At 40.6% G+C, this 15,316-nt stretch overlaps 1 pseudogene across 1 annotated transcript; it reads left to right on the top strand.

Moving 5' to 3' along the window:
• Positions 1-2,075: 2,075 nt before the first annotated feature.
• On the top strand, positions 2,076-14,360 carry LOC110536808 (membrane-associated transporter protein-like; annotated as a pseudogene). Its single transcript, XR_016484922.1, has 4 exons — positions 2,076-2,429; positions 3,359-3,486; positions 4,645-4,843; positions 14,106-14,360. The product of XR_016484922.1 is annotated as a membrane-associated transporter protein-like (transcript).
• Positions 14,361-15,316: the final 956 nt, after the last annotated feature.

Raw genomic sequence — 15,316 nt, 5'->3', positions numbered from 1 at the left:
GGTAAAGATTCACTCCATGGTACTGAAAAGAAAGCCCTGCTGTGGGACAGCTTTATGTAGGCCCTAACTGTTTGTGGGCACCGTTTGTCACCGTTCTAGTACAATTAATGTATTGTTTAGTGTTGTGTAGCAGCTTTGCTGGCATGCATCAAAAAACATTTTGGGTTTTTGCCTCACCAAGATTTAGATGCTAAAATCACCACTGGCACTAACACACGGTCTAGACTAATTTTGACCAGCTAATAGCCTAACCACTGATCAAACAACATTATGGACAACATGTTAAAATCCTCTTGCTGCAGGATTATTTTGCTGTTATAATTCAGGTCAAATTAAGATCCTATATGTGTAGCATTGAAATTAGCTCTGGTGTGTGGCAATGGTGACCACTCCCCAGTCATTGCGAGATGTGAGAATTGTTAGAGGACAAGGGTCATGTAGTTATTCTTAGTTACCGGCGGCAGCTGGATTGCATGCATGGATACCTTGATGTTGGTGAGACCAGGCAGTCGTCAGGGTGTAAGACAGTCATTAAAAGTGTAACTCTGTGTTGTTGTTTTTGTTGCACTGTTTTGCTTTATCTTGGTCAGTTCGCAGTTGTAAATGAGCACTTGTTTTCAACTGGCCTAGCTGGTTAAATAAAGGTGAAATAAAATAAATAAATAAAGGTTATAACGTCACCTCGTTCACACAGATAAAGTAATTGAAATGGCCATTATACTGTATTACATGTATAGGTAGCTCACGTCCTGGAATTAAATGAATGATATGATCTCTAAGGCTCAGACAGTCATTCAAACCAGTGCTCTGAATGAGATTCATTGAAACTCAGACTAGCATTCAACAATTCAATTCAGCACCATAGCATTTGACAATGGTAATTTAATGATGATGGATATTTATGCCCAGTGTGTAAATATAGCTGGAAATTAACGATGACTTTGCAGAAGTAATTCAAAAATCTACGAAAAGAGTCAGGAAGTACTTACTATGAATCCTTGCTAAAGAAGACTCTTTTGCAGGCAAGGTTCTCCATTATCACAGTAGCCAGACAGGGCACTTTGGTGCAACCATATAGATTCTCATATTAATTTTCGATTTTGCAGAAGCATTCCTGTAAAGGTTTATGGGGAATATATTTTGGGATGATGATTCGAATAAATGTATGCTGTCATGACAATCTGTGTACACGTAAGCAATAGAAAAACGTTGAATCCTACAGAACACAGAACTATGGTATATTAAACCAGAACAAACTTAAAGAAAGAGCACATGGTTTTAAAAAAAAATTCTCACCCATTTCTTTAAATGTTTTATTTTTTAAATTCCCTCTCTTCCTGACTTGTTAAAACATATATATTTTCAGCATAAGGCTAGTGTATCTGTCATTAGCTACTAGCTTTCATCTGACGTCTTTGTTCTTATCTGACACCCTGCTGTTCCTTGTTCTTTTTTAAATTTCCTGTTTTTGACATTCACTGACTCCCTGCTGTTCTGTGTGAGACCCTCTGAAGTCTCATGATCTAATGATCTGCCATGTGTGTGTCTCTCTATTGTGTCTGCCTGCAGAAGTCTCATGATCTAATGATCTGCCATGCGTGTGTCTCTCTATTGTGTCTGTCTGCAGAAGAAGTCTCATGATCTAATGATCTGCCATGTGTGTGTCTCTCTATTGTGTCTGCCTGCAGCAGAAGTCTCATGATCTAATGATCTGCCATGCGTGTGTCTCTCTATTGTGTCTGTCTGCAGAAGAAGTCTCATGATCTAATGATCTGCCATGTGTGTGTCTCTCTATTGTGTCTGCCTGCAGCAGAAGTCTCATGATCTAATGATCTGCCATGTGTGTGTCTCTCTATTGTGTCTGTCTGCAGAAGAAGTCTCATGATCTAATGATCTGCCATGTGTGTGTCTCTCTATTGTGTCTGCCTGCAGCAGAAGTCTCATGATCTAATGATCTGCCATGTGTGTGTCTCTCTATTGTGTCTGCCTGCAGCAGAAGTCTCATGATCTAATGATCTGCCATGTGTGTGTCTCTCTATTGTGTCTGTCTGCAGAAGAAGTCTCATGATCTAATGATCTGCCATGTGTGTGTCTCTCTATTGTGTCTGCCTGCAGCAGAAGTCTCATGATCTAATGATCTGCCATGTGTGTGTCTCTCTATTGTGTCTGTCCGCAGAAGTCTCATGATCTAATGATCTGCCATGTGCATGTCTCTCTATTGTCCGCCTGCAGCAGAAGTCTCATGATCTAATGATCTGCCATGTGCGTGTCTCTACCCTGTTTCTGCCTGCAGAAGAAGAGGATAACTCTGAAGTCCTGTATCCTGGCTATGATTAACATACCCAGTCACTACCGCTGTCTCTGTGTCACTCACTTGCTGGGATGGACCATCTTCCTCTGCAACAGGCTCTTCTTCACAGACTTCATGGGACAGGGAGAGAGGAAGGGAGGGAGAGAGAGAGACCATTAAAGGACAAACTAATTATATCACTCAGACTACTAATGATTGCCCTTATTTGACAGTGGTCATAAGAGAACTTAATGTTTTCACTCCATTATGCGATCGAGGTTCATCACTGTGTTCATTAAAAGGCTTCCTGTTTATTTATTTAGCACCATCACAACATGCCCTGATTGGTGGGTAGTCTCTCGTCACAGCCTTGGCTGATTTGGTTCTGTGTGCCCAACTATTAATTGCTCTGTAATGAAGACATTGACAGACCGGCTTTATGGTGGTCAGGTCTCATCTGATCTGTATGCTGATGACTGCTCTTACGCAGGCTGCTGTCACATGGTGGTGGTGATTTAGTGGTTGAGACTGAGGCAAACTAAGCAGCAGGTCAGACCTAAACATACTGTGCTTTCACTGTATCAATAGAGAGCCGTGGCAGATGTTCTACACCTGCATTGCTTGCTGTTTGGGGTTTTAGGCTGGGTTTCTGTACAGCACTTTGAGATATCAGCTGATGTACGAAGGGCTATATAAATAAATTTGATTTGATTTGATGTGGTTTATGTTGTTGACACATGGGATGGAACTTGTTAACTGTTACAAGCTACTGTACAGCACATGCATTATAAGATAAATACATCATCGTCCTCCATCACTTCATGCAGGCACAGGCTTTTATCTTAACCCTCAACCACCATACCACCACTTATTGATTATATGTCAGAGGAGTGGGTAGAGATTGGAGAGACATATTGAATCAAACACCACATTTATGTAAGTAACTAGTTCAATTCGTATTCAGCTGTGGTGGTGACTTTGTCTCCATTGTGCATGTAATTATCATAATTATGATAATCATCATACTTGGTCATAAAGTGTGTGTAATAATGGTTATTTGTGTGTGATGACAGATTGTGTATAAGGGCAACCCGTATGCGGACCATAACTCTACAGCCTATGAGCGGTATGAGAGGGGGTGGAGATTGGATGCTGGGGTCTCTGTATCAACTCTGTCTCCTCTGCTCTCTATTCCTGTTGTGTCGCAGCATTCATAAGTAAGACATTATTGACAGGTAGCCTAGTGGTTAAGAGCATTGGGCCAGTAACTGAAAGGTTGCTGGTTTGAATCCCTAAGCTGACTTGGTGAGCATGGAGATGTGCCCTTGAGCAAGGCACTTTACCCTAATTGCTCCTGTATGTTGTTCTGGATAAGAATGTCTACTAAATGACTAAAATGTCAAACGTAAATGTAATTGTAGTCATCCAATGTCCACAATGTGATTTAGCTCCAGGGTATTCGTGTAGTCACCCAATGTCCACAATGTGATTTAGCTCAAGGGTATACGTGTAGTCACCCAATGTCCACAATAGAGCCGTAGCTAATATCCTTTGCGAATGTTTGTTTTGTTGTAAAGAGACTTACTTCACTCCTGATTCTAAAGCTTATGAGTTCATATCTTGTCTGCTCATGTCCAAACAACATAGGGAACTTTCCACAGAAGTTTGCTCCGAGCCTGCTTGGCGACTGTGGTATATGTTGTGTGACACACACTGATGTAATAACGCATACCCTTAAGCTAAGTCACAGCACAGAACGTATTCAATCATTCACTGCATAAGTGCATAGCAGATGCTTATAATTTCATTATTGTTCGGTAATTTATTTAATTAAGTAAGACTTACTTGTCTTATACTTAAACTCCAATCACTGAAAGTAGAGCATGGAGAACAAACCAAATTGATTTTCTGTCTATGGAGAATAGTGACACACATTTGCATGCATTAGATCCAATGCCGGTAAGCAGAACAGCAGGCCATCGTCATCCCATGTAACTGAATTACCAATGATGACGTGTTTGTTTATTCAGTGGCATTCACATTTTTGACACAAGGAAAGCAAAGTAATAAGGAGCACTATCGCAACACTTTGCTAAAATAGATATGGAGGGATAAGAAATGGCTTATTCAAATCCCAAGCAGATAGAATTTTTGTTGTGCCCTTGAGTAAGAAATCACTTCTCTATTTAGTTATACCTGCAGTCTTCTTAGACATGTTGCATGTTCTTACACAGTAGTATATACTGTAAAAATAAAAATAAATCTTACTTGGCAGTACCAATCCACATACCGTGTAAAGATGAAATCTCCCTCCCTCTCTTCCTTCTCTCTTTCTACGTCTGATGTGTCTTCAGATGTCCAGAGGCTGCTGCAGCCCTTCGTTGATCTGAAGGGGCTCAACTTTGTGGGATACTTTGTGTTTGGTCTGGGCATCAGTCTGATCAGCCTGATCCCCAACATCATCACCACCCTCATCCTGTCTTCGGAGTCATGTCCAGCACCTTGTACACCATCCCCTTCAACCTCATCTCAGAGTACCATCAGCAGGAGGAGGTCAGTACCCTCTCTCTCTCTCTCTCTCTCTCTCTCTCTCTCTCTCTCTCTCTCTCTCTCTCTCTCTCTCTCTCTCTCTCTCTCTCTCTCTCTCTCTCTCTCTCTCTCTCTCTCTCTCTCTCTCTCTCTCTCTCTCTCTCTCTCTCTCTCTCTCTCTCTCTCTCTCTCTCTCTCTCTCTCTCTCTCTCTCTCTCTCTCTCTCTCTCTCTCTCTCTCTCTCTCTCTCTCTCTCATTGCCTGGTTCCACGTGTTTGTCCAACTACAATGACCATAGGAGTTGGCAAGACTGCACAAACAGATATCGGACCAGGCTAGTCTCTCACCTCCAGATAGTTATCATGGAACTGACAGTGGGTTGTGCATTCTGGAGCTGTAAATGCTTACATTAAAAGTTAATAATGTGTAGAGTTTGCAAAATTCATCCACCACCTGTCTGCAGCTCAAATATGGAGTGATGCAAACAGCTGCCCTTTTAAACTTGAATGCTCACCATGTCATTTACCACAGTGGAGAGGTGACCTCCCCTTTTCCTTTTGATGGAGGTGTAAAGGTACTTTCCAATTATCTTTATTGATTGGCTCTATATTCTGGTTTCTGTCCAAAGTGTCATAAATCACTTGTAATTCACATAGCAAATGTAATCCCACTGTAGGTTGGTGTCCGTGGAATACTTGAATATCATCTATGCCAAATTACTTTTTACCCTAATTTCTTTTGAGTTTATTCCAAAACTGTCTAAATCAATACCCATCACCCTCCAAAGAAGAGGGAATTTACCTGCCAGCTTGGCCCGAAAATATTTTTGGGTATCACAGATTGTTCTGGCAGTTCTCACATAAAAACTTAATTGTGAGGAATGTGTAACTTGCTTTTTACATTTGTAACACATACAATGTTTGGGAAAATCATGCTGAAAGGGGCCATTCTTGGCCCTTTCAGAACCTTTTCTAAATCCACTTTGAGCCAGGAGAGATTGACATGCATATTATTAATGTTAGCTCTGCGTGTACATTTAAGGATCAGTCGTGCTGCTCTGTTCAGGGCCAATTGTAATTTGCCGATGTCCCTCTTTGTGGCGCTTTACCATATGCCTGGACAGTAGTCCGGGTGCAACAAAACTATGGCCTGTAAGTCTTGTTTTGTTGATAGCAATGTCAAGAAAGTAGAGCAGCGCTTTATTACGGACAGACCTCTCCCTATCTTAGCAATATGTTTTGACCATAACAGTTTACAGTATTTAAGGTGCTCCAATGCTTGGTAAATTAATCGCACAAAGTCAAAGACCTAAAAATCCTACAGCCTATCCCACCCCGAGCTGCAACACTGACAGGCTAGGGGCTGTCCACACTTGAAGAGCTGAGTGAATATTTGTTTTTAGAAGCTCTGTGCACAGGCATGACAGTTGGTATAATTTACTTGAAGCAAAAGTCTACTGCAATGAGACTTTGTCCTTGTGTTTCTTGGCTATTTACATTGTTATGTTCACAAGCTTGGTTGTTTTTCAATATTTGAGTTTCAACTGCTAGGGAAGAGAAGACAACGCAGCCACAGATAGAACAATGAGACAGATATTTCACCGGATGTGTAAATGTGAAGCAACCGCTTGGCATTTCCACTCACTACCCAATATGGTAATGAGAGGAAGCCCAGTGGCTGGCAGTGGGAGAAGATGGATTTTGGCCAACATTCTGCAAATGTTCTCATCGATAGTTCCCACTCTTCCCTAGTTTTCTGTTCCCAAAACTAAAATCTGTTATGAACAGAGTTGGCTACGTTTTAAATACTTTAACCTTTGTCAAAAAAAAAAAAAAATGTTGTTTAGGAGTGCAAAGGCGAATTTAGTTATTGCACACGTGCACTTCACAGAGTAGGCGTTCCCTAGTGGAAATATGCAGATGTATGCTAGAATGGGCTAATAGGACCTCCTTGCTTGTTCTGCCCACGATGATTCATTTGTTCCCATTGGAAACGACAGGCTGGGGTCTGTCTTGGTTTATTTATACAAATCTTTGACGCAGTCAGACTCTCATTCTCACAGGAGAATGACTCAAGTCGCATTGCTACGGAAATCTCCCACCCTTACAGGGACAGGTGAACATCTGTTAAACAATATACCACATTACTTCTTATTAGTAATGCATTTATTGTTTTAGAAACATTACAAAGCATGCTCATCCATTTTTGTTTTGTTGGTGTAATTTTTGCTGAAAAAAAAAGATTTTGTCTGGTAAAAATCTGAATGGCTGGTAGATTTTTTAATTTACCTGACACAGTGGCTGGTGGACAAAAAAAATACATTTTTGGCCCTGATAATACTATATTGAATGCATTAACAGAAATGACCATAACCAAACAAACATTGCAGATTAGAAATGATGGACAGTAACGGTAACTGTAGGCTACTAACTGGTGATATATGTAATGGGGAATTGATAGACAGCAAACAACGCACACAATGAAGTTATGAAACAATGAATACGCACAAAAAGGAGGTAGTGAGCACATCCTGGAGAGAGACGTACCTTGTGCATCTGAGCCACAATCCCCATATTCTTGGTCCGTGTCATCCCTGCGGCTTCTTCAATGGATTAGTCCACTGAGAGAGGCGCAAATCAGACAGGTCTGGTGTGATACTTAACTTGACATTTCTGCCATCCATCGTGAGATCGTGGGAGGACAACCAACCTTTCAATTAATGGCAATGCATTTCTAATATGCAATAAATGCTAGGTTACACAATTTCTTATAATAACAGTCTCCAGTATCATCATTTCCAAGCAAACAAAAACAGGGAGAAGGTCGTATCTGTAGACATGCTGAGATAAAAGAACATCCTCTTTGTCAGAATTCAGTCAGCCTTCACAAGATCAGGCAAGTCAGTTAAGAACAAACTCTTATCTACAATGACGGCCTACACCGGCCAAACCTGGACGACGCTGGGCCAATTGTGCTCCGCCCTATGGGACTCCCAATCACAGCTGGTTGTGAAACAGCCTGGATTTGAACCAGGGTGTCTTTAGTGACACCTCTAGCACTGAGATGCAGTGCATGATATTCAGTTTCACTGGCAGATACTGTAGTTTGTTATATAGATGGTCTTAAACTGCAGTAATGTATGTCTGAGATGATATGAACATGACTGGGCATTCAAAAATATCTGTATCCACTCATCATCATCAATAGCGTCTCCCAGGTCTTCCTCACATTTTAGTTTGACATGTTTTGTGTTATTGGGAAAAGCCTCTATCAACCTTAAATACAGTTTGGAAATCAACTTGAGGTTTGTCAGACTGCCTTAAAATAGTTTCAATCTTTGAAGTTTCTGGCTTGTCCAGTGTTTTCTGCACTGAGAGAATAAAGTGTTGTATCTGCAAAAGGTCACCTCAGCGACGTCACAGACTGGTCTTGCCTAGTTGCCTGGCCCTGATGAGACCCCTGTCACCATCTGATCCTGCTCAGATGAGGCATGACAAAGAATTACCTTGGTGTACATTTATACATTGTTTTATCCAATAATATAATCAATGGTTCTATAATTGAAATAAGCATTATCCCCAGATCCCAGACTGTAGCCCACCCATCAACTCAAGAAGGAACTTTATACATTCATTGATTGTAATTATATACTGCAAAATTCACCTGTTCTCCGTAGACTGCTCTTCCCTGGCTGTCTGACCCTGCTGGGACACCTGTCACCATCTGATCCTGCTAAGACTGACTGTGCACCATGACAGCATAGTCTGTAGAGCTGTTTATACTGTGTCAGTGTGAAAAGTAGGGAATTAGCTAGGGAAACCGAAAGATCAATAACGTTACATTGCTTTACTGATTCCAATAAAAACGCACATTGCACTGTCAAAAAAAGTCAGAATATCGGTCTTCAATCATTTGGCTGCTGGTTTCATTTTTTCATTCAGGTCTAGTGTGATTGAGGCAAAGATAATAGCTAAAGTTAGTAAGATAGCTACCTAATGTTTGCCAACTTATTGCTAGCTCTAAGGGTACATCAACTGACGAAAACTAGCCAAGTTAATTGCCTTCTGTTGAAACGGGACAAAAAGGATACAAAACATTTTCATACACACCCCAGCTGTTAGATACTGCTACCAGACAGATAACTCAAGCTGCACTGGCTGTGGTAGCTACTAACTAGCTAGGTAGTTCATTCTCTTCAGACAGAACTTCAAGCGAGAAAGGATGAAACATCACCATAGCTAAAATTACATGTTAGTTACACTACTAGTTCAGCAGTTACCTCGCCAGCTACATCAGTCAAATAAAGAGTAGCCAGTTTCTGCTCTGCTCGCTTTTACAACTAAGAGAAAATGCTCAACACACACAGCACACAACAGCTGCAGTGTCTTTCAGAATCTTTGCCTTCATGCAGCCTATCTGCATGCTCTGTGGTGTCCCCGTGGTACTAAATCTATCCAGCCTGCTGAAACCGCCAAACAGCCTATCTGTCGCATCTGCATGGTCCTAGAGCACACCAGTGGGACTTCTGGTATCACAGTGCAATGAAAAACTGGGGGAGACAAAATGCAATTTTAGAATGTGGAGGGTCATGCCCCCCCCGTCCCCTTTCTGTCCTTACAACCCCAATCTCACCAATTAACATTACTATAATAGTCTGGCCATAGTTCAGCGTTACCTGCTGAGCCTGTCAATGCTGAGTGATCAACAATTTGTTGGTCAGTATGTGACCTAAGCTAAGAGCAGGTGTGACCTTCACAACAGACACACGTCCCAAAAACCCTCCCCTCTCTTCAGACAGAGAGGACAACCTCCTCCTCTCCTTAAATCAGCAGTCAGCTGTAGAAACAATAACAAAGCCGTGTCCCAGGCCCTGGTTCGGTACAAAGCTGAGGGATGGGGCTGGAGAAATTTAACCACTCTAAAATTCATAAACAGAGCTTTGGATGCAAGGACTGACTATCCATGATATCACAATTATTGCTTTAACCATGTTTTAAGGCTATATAGTGTTTGTTTATATTTTCTTTGTTCAAAAATGTTGAAATAAAACCAGATGTTATTTGGGGTTCTGATGGACTAAGCTCATGAGGCATTTATAAGTAAGTTATATTCTTCAAAAATCAATGGGTACATATCATTAATTCATAAGTCCAAAAATGTATGTGGCTGATTGACCCTCTGAAATCGTTTCTGTTAGATACAGATAAGATTAGCATTCCTGCAACATTATTCTGAGAAATTAAGCTAATTGATTGCACCCAAAATGGCAATTTTAATTTATAGCATTCATATAATATTTAATAAATATAGTACCTAACATCTGATTTTTCTAACAATGAGTTAGGAATCCAAAGAAATGGTGAAAAGCCACCCAAGGACACCCCACGTCAATCCTACCATAACAACCAGTATATAGTATCAGTTCTCTATCTCTGACAAGTAGTATGGAGCTGCAGCTCAGAGTATTGTTTCTTCACCCTATGTAACATATTCTCAGTGAATTTGGTGATGTTCAGAGAAAATATTAATTGAAGTTGTTAGGTTTTTGTCCCACCCCACATTCTGATATTACCAGGTTCTGACCAATAGATGGTGGTGTTCCCTCTACTAGGTGAAAATCTGACACTTTTGTTGGCCACTGTTTCAAATGTTGTTTCACAAGTCAGTGCATTCAGAAGATATTCAGACCCCTTGACTTTTTCCACATTTTGTTACGTTACAACCTTACTCTAAAATGGATTCAATACCCCCCCCCCCCCCTCATCAATCTACCTACACACAATGCCCCATAATGACAAAGCAAAAACAGGTTTTAAGACATTTTTGCAAATTTATTTAAAAAAAAATGAAATATTACATTTACATAAGTATTCAGACCCTTTACTCAGTACTTTGTTGAAGCACATTTGGCAGCGATTACAGCCTCGAGTCTTCATGGATATGACGCTACAAGCTTGGCACACCTAAATTATATTTGGGGAGTTTCTCCCATTCGTCTCTGCAAATCCTCTCAAGCTCTGTCAGGTTAGATGGGGAAATTAGATGGAGAAATTAGTCATCTGAACAGAGGAAAACAAATCCCACAACTCACTGAGAACACAGGACATAGGATGAAGAAACAAAACTATTTGCCACAGCCCCATACTACTTGTCAGACATAGCAAACTAATACTACACTGAATAAAAATATAAACGCAACATGTAAAGTGTTGCTCCCATGTTTCATGAGCTGAAATATAAGGTTCCAGAAAGGTTTCATATGCACAACAAGCTTATTTCTCTCAAATATTGTGCACAAATTTGTTTACATCCCCGTTAGTGAGCATTTCTCCTTTGCCAAGATAACCCATCCACCTGACAGGTGTGACATATCAAAAAGCTAATTAAACAGCATGATCATTACACAGGTGCACCTTGTGCTGGGGGACAGTTAAAGGCTACTCTAAAATGTGCAATTTTGTCACACAACACAACTCCACAGATGTCTCAAGTTTTGAGGGAGCTCGCAATTGGCATGCTGACTGCAGGAATGTCCACCTGCAGTCAGGTTGCCAGATAATTTAATGTTAATTTATCTACCATATGCCACCTCCAATGCCGTTTTAGAGAATTTGGTAGTAAGTCCAACCGGCCTCAACCGTAGAGCACGTGTATGGCATCGTGTGGGCGAGCGGTTTGCTGATGTCAAAGTTTTGAACAGAGTGCCCAATAGTGGTGGGGCTATGGTATGGGCAGGTATAAGCTACGGACAATGAACACAATTGCATTTTATCGGTGGCAATTTGAATGCACAGAGATACCGTGACTATATCCTGAGGCCCATAATTGTGCCATTCATCCACCGCCATCACCTCATTTTTCAGTATAATAATGCATGGCCCCATGTCGCAAGGATCTGTACTCAATTCCTGGAAGCTAAAATGTCCCATTTCTTCCATGGCCTGCATTCTCATCAGACATGTCACCCATTGAGCATGTTCCACCCAATATCCAGCAACTTCACAAAGCCATTGAAAAGGAGTGGGACAACATTCCAAAGGACACAATCAACAGCCTGATCAACTATGCTGTGTGAAGTGTGTGTGGTGCTGCATGTGACAAATGGTGGTCACAGCAGATAATGACTGGTTTTCCCAGTCATGTGAAATCCGTAGATTTGGGCCTAATTTATTTCAATTGACGATTTCCTTATATGAACTCAGTCAAATCTTTTAAATGATTACATGTTGTGTTTATATTTTTGTTCAGTGTATATATACTTGTTGTTGGGGTGAGATTGGCATGTGGGATGGCTTTTCACCATTTCTTTGGATGCCTCATGTCTTACTCATTGTCAGAAAAAACGTTTGGCACCATTTGGATGATAGGTACTATATTTATTGAATATTATATGAATCCTATTAAAATGGCCAATTACATTTTATAATATATTTCAAAATGATAACGTTGCAGAAATGATAATCTTATCTCTTTCTAACTACAGAAACGATTTCAGAACAATCTGAAGTGGTGGGTGTCATGATTTGCTGAAATGACATGGAACTACCCAGATGTGAAACAGGCTTCGCTAAGACATAATGCTTTTCTATTAGTGTTTTGATTTAGAAGTGAACACAACCTTTCAGGATGTAAATAGGGAAAGGTTTGGCTTTGGATGGAAAAAGTGATTAATGAGATTATCTTCGGCCAATCTGCACTTTACCTTATATTCAACCCTTCCTGTCACCTTCAGTAAGGACATCTCTGGACAGCACTTTTCACTGGTTAGTGAAAATATCTATAAACTTAGGACAGTTTTGATCCAAATCTGAATTTGATCTAAATCATTTATATTGTTTATGTTAATATATCTCAATGAAAATCAATTTTCTTTTATATTTAATTAGCATAATCAATCTAAATTATTTGGATCAAATTCAAATTTGGAACAAAACTCTCCTGAGTTTAAAGATGTATACTATTTTATCCATATTATCCACCTGAGAACATAATGTACCGTAATAAAGTTCCAAATTACTAACTGTAGTCCAGTCTGCCGATGCACGAGGCTGATTAATTTCAGTAGAGATAATCCTTAAATCACTGCTTTCACTATAAATTGGGGAAATACTAATACTGCATAATAAAACAGATGGAATGATTCCAAACAAGTTCATAAGTTACAAAGCAAAAGTTCTCCCACCCGGTCAGCGGTCGAAGGCACTGCAGCTCAGTGCAAGAGGTGTCACTACAGTCCCTGGTTCAAATCCAGGCTGTATCACATCCGTCCGTGCTTGGGAGTCCCATAGTGCAGGGCACAATTGGCCCAGTATTGTCCAGGTTTGGCCGGGGTAGGCCGTCATTGTAAATAAGAATTTGTTCTTAACTGACTTGCCTAGTTAAATAAATAAACACATTTTAAAAATCCTCAATTTCACTACCATAGAGCACACATTTGTAATGTGCCTGCTTTCCACTATCCCCTCTGATAGATTAGTCAATTACACTGATTTATTTCAAACTCAGCTCCATTGCCTAGTAATCTATTGTGTTATCAATTTATTTACTCCCTATTGTAATGATGGGGCGGTGAGTCGGAAGCAGGTGCAGATGAAATGTTTTAATAAAACAACAAAACCAAGAACACGACACTAACATAAGGCAGGACATCAATACACAAGGACAATGCAAACTGGTGAATGAAATGGGGACTGACATATAAAGAGGAGGAAATTATGAAGGTAACGGAGGCCAGGTGTGAATCATTATGATAATGATTCCCAGGTGCACGTAATGATGAGTGCCAGGTGTGCGTAATGATGAATCCCAGGACCGGTGGTTAATATTCTGGCGATGTCGTACGCCAGAGGGGAGGAGCAGGAGCAGACGTGTCACCTACAGTATAGAGCAGGACATGAAAGGGATTTGTGTTAACTAGTTTATTGATTTGGAGATGAGGCATTGCTTCTAATTCTGCTTACCAGGCATGTTCACAAGACTCTTCCCCAGCCACTCTTACTCAAGTATTGTGTCACCATGTCTCCCATTCCCTTCAGTTTTACCACATGCTTTTCACTACATGTTTTATAGTGTGAACTGTGAATACGTTTGTCATGAATACATTTTGTTGTGTGTGCATATGTGTGTGTTTGCATATGTGTGCACATGTGTGTGTGCGCATATGTGCATATTTGTGTGGTGTGCACACTTGAGTGTGAGAGTGTTTCTTATGGAATTTCTAAAATGAATTTTTTCCTCTTGTGACATTATACTTATAAAAATTGAATTTTTTCCATCTTCCCACCAGGTGCAGAGGAACCTGGGGAAAGGTAATCTTGCTGGACAGGATCGAGGCACCGGCATGGATTGTGCAGCGCTCACGTGTATGATGCAGCTGGCTCAGATCATCGTAGAGGCGGGACTGGGTCGTTGGTCAACATGGCAAGAAGTGTGATTGTGGTGGTCCTCTTCACATCAACAATGTCTTTACTTGGTTGTCTGTTCATCGCCCTCCACATCAGATACGTGGAATAATCTCTTTTAATAAAGATATTTACGAAGACCCTGTATTAACCTGGTCTCCCTATATTCTTTAAATCATTTGAAGGGTTTTGTAAATGGCTTCAAAAGATGCATTATACAGTTGAATTTGGAAGTTTAAGCACACCTTAGCCAAATACATTTAAACTCAGTTTTCACAATTCCTGACAATTAATCCTAGTACAAAATCCCTGTTTTAGGTCAGTTAGGATCACCACTTTATTTTAAGAATGTGAAATGACAGAATAATAGTAGACATAATGACTTATTTCAGCTTAAATTTCTTTCATCACATTCCCAGTGGGTCAAAAATTTACATACACTCAATTAGTATTAGTATTAGGTAACATTGCATTTAAATAGTTTAACTTGGGTCAAACGTTTTGGGGAGCCTTCCACAAGCTTCCCACAATAAGTTCGGTGAATTTTGGCCCATTCCTCCTGACAGAGCTGGTGTAACTGAGTCAGGTTTGTAGGCCTCCTTGCTCGCACCCACATTCTCAGTTCTGCCCACAAATGTTCTATAGGATTGAGGTCAGGGCTTTGTGACGGCCACTCCAATACCTTGACTTCGTTGTCCTTAAGCCATTTTGCCACAACTTTGGAAGTATGCTTTGGGTCATTGTCCATTTGGAAGACCCATTTGCAACCAAGCTTTAACTTCCTGACTGATGTCTTGAGATGTTGCTTCAATATATCCACGTAATTGTTCTTCCTCATGATGTCATCTATTTTGTGAAGTGCACCAGTCTCTCCTGCAGCAAAGCACCCCCACAACATGATGCTGCCATCGCCGTGCTTCACGGTTGGGATGGTGTTCTTGGGCTTGCAAGCCTCCCCCTTTTTCCTCCAAACATAACGATGGTCTTCATGGCTAAACAGTTCTGTTTTTGTTTCATCAGACCAGAGGACATTTCTCCAAAAAGAACAATCTTTGTCCCCATGTGCAGTTGCAAACTGTAGTCTGACTTTTTTATG

The sequence above is a fragment of the Oncorhynchus mykiss genome, chromosome 12 (genome assembly GCF_057628025.1).
Source record: "Oncorhynchus mykiss isolate SJ-2025 chromosome 12, ASM5762802v1, whole genome shotgun sequence".
NCBI lineage: Eukaryota > Metazoa > Chordata > Actinopteri > Salmoniformes > Salmonidae > Oncorhynchus > Oncorhynchus mykiss.
Note: the sequence above shows the minus strand (reverse complement) of the source record. Positions and strands in the feature narration are given on the sequence as shown.